Source organism: Mus caroli, chromosome 12 (genome assembly GCF_900094665.2).
Source record: "Mus caroli chromosome 12, CAROLI_EIJ_v1.1, whole genome shotgun sequence".
Taxonomy (NCBI): domain Eukaryota; kingdom Metazoa; phylum Chordata; class Mammalia; order Rodentia; family Muridae; genus Mus; species Mus caroli.
The window spans coordinates 45,160,723-45,163,031 of NC_034581.1; the positions used below are offsets into that span (position 1 = coordinate 45,160,723).

General features: G+C 36.2%; 1 non-coding gene across 1 annotated transcript; it reads right to left on the minus strand.

Annotated features, from left to right (window-relative positions):
• Positions 1–787: 787 nt before the first annotated feature.
• Positions 788–916, minus strand: LOC115032868. The gene has a single exon (XR_003838526.1). It is a non-coding gene; the product is annotated as a small nucleolar RNA SNORA17 (small nucleolar RNA).
• Between the last annotated feature and the right edge of the window lie 1,393 nt (positions 917–2,309).

A 2,309-nucleotide genomic window follows, 5' to 3' on the forward strand; every position in this document is an offset into this window, starting at 1 on the left:
CCTACCCTAAATTCACATCTCGAGAGACTGTAAACTGTACTATAAAAAAATAAGCATTTTCATCCCAAGGATGCTTTTGGTTGTGATCATAGCAATAGAAAGCAAAATATTACAGTTTAACACAATGTTGTCTAGCTGCACACATTTTCCTATACATTTATTAATCTTATCCCTTTTAGTTGACTAAAGTTAAATTTTGTCTATATACTGTCGCTACTTTTTCTTCTTCTGTATATTCACCTGTTGATGGATCCTGTTGTAGGCTTGCTCCATTTTTTTAGCTATTTTGAATAATGAAGCAATAAATGTGTATGAGAACTATCTTTTTGGAATAGTAATTTAGATTTACTTTCAATACATACTCAAGGATGATATACACATGTTGTTTTTAGCTCCTTGAGAAACTTCTACATCAATTTTNATGGTGGCTACATGAGCTTACATCCCCACCAGTAATGAATAAAAATTTCTCTTCCTCTGAATCCTCACCGATATTTATCATCCCTCATTTTCTTGATGGTAGACTTCTTGGCTACACAGCACTGGTCTGGTGGTCCTCTTGGACTCAGGTTTTGCTGGGGCCCCTTGCCCAAGTGGCCCCTTGCAAGAGTTACTGTTTTAGGCACACTCCTGCCTTTGGCCTGTGGTCTCTCACACAGCTTCCTCCATACTGGGAGCCCAACTGGGCCTATCTGAAACTGGACTGGTAGTCGTTTCAGGCTAGCTCCCTGTCTGGGCCTACTGTCACTGTAGTGGTAATCATCTCAGGTTCACTTATTTTCCAGGGAGTGTTAGGCTATTAATCACGCAGATGTTCATAGGTCAGAACACTTAGTATAGACATAACCTCTCTCCTTTGTTTCACATACTGACAGACATGTGACACAGCAGTCACATCTGCAATGGTAGGGAAATTACATTTTTTAATATACAGATGTGCTCAGTACCCTGTTTTTTCTATAGTAATACACCATAAAATAAAGACATATTTTGTAGGCCGAAGTTTGGGCATCTGAATACAAGTCATATGTCAATGGACTTTGAATGATCTTTTTCGCAGGACAGCAAGTTGAATGATGGTAGTCAGATCACCTCCACAGAGTCTCTATGTAGGTGAGGCTTCTGTGAGGAACAAGTTCTGGAGGAATGTCCAGTAGCAGTGACTGACTAATGCTCTTTCTAATAAGGCAATATGATTTCAAACCCTGCCTCTGCTGTGTTTTTAGCCATTTGCACTTGACATTTAAAAAAAAAACTACCCTCCATTTTATTTTTAATTGGTGCATTTGTAGTTATGAAGCCCATCTCACTATGCTACTGCATGGGCTATGTGAGTTACTGAAGAAGCTTTAACTATAATAAACCCTAAATATACTAAATATGTTTGTTAACTAAAATTATTACAATTAGGAAAGAAGTTGATAAGATATGTGAAGAGTCAGAAATTCAAGAATCATTGTGTTCATAAAAATAGTTAATGTGCTAGGCTGACCTGAAGACATTCATAATTGGCAAGAAGAAAATGGCCAAGATGGACAGCTATCATCAAATATAGTTAAGTGCTAAATAAAAGTTGCATTTAGGATATTTGGTGTAATAAAAGAAATTTGGCCAGAAACTGTAAATGCTTGCATATTAAAAGCAGCAAAAATGGGAATGCAAGACCAGATTTTGACACAATTGAGGTATGTAAATTGAGTTTTTAAAAAATGAATCAAAACAGTCTTTAAGAGAGTAGTTTTTACTATTTATGTGTATTTCCTTTGGGGAAAATAGAACAAGAGACTAAAAGTCTATGACTTAAGTAATAATGACTCTGATTATTGTTAATTTGTGTAATCTCTACAATATAATAGAAAAGAGGCTTTATATACAGCAAATTGTGGTAAATAGTAGGCAAGTATTTTAGATTCCAATCATACATTTTGTTCATCTCCTGTGCATAGTCCTCAGTCCTGTGGCAGGCGGACAGACATTCTTTTGCTGCATTCCTTCCTACTGATATGTGGCATTATAATGCAGATTGGCTTTCTTTTCTTTCAAACACCCTCCAATCCCACAGGGCAGAACAAAATTCTCAATGGTCATTATTATTCTTGCTTTTACAAGCACTACCACTCTCACTCCCTATTTAAAATGCCAATAAAAGGACAATACATAAACATCAGAGTGATTAAATGTTCTATATTTTTAGTAATTCACATTCATTTCTCCTTTCTTGAGAACATAATATGGCTGTTGTTTCCTCAGAACCTGGATTGCTATTGTTCCACCATTCACATTTGTGTAGCAATGGCCTGAATTTTTGA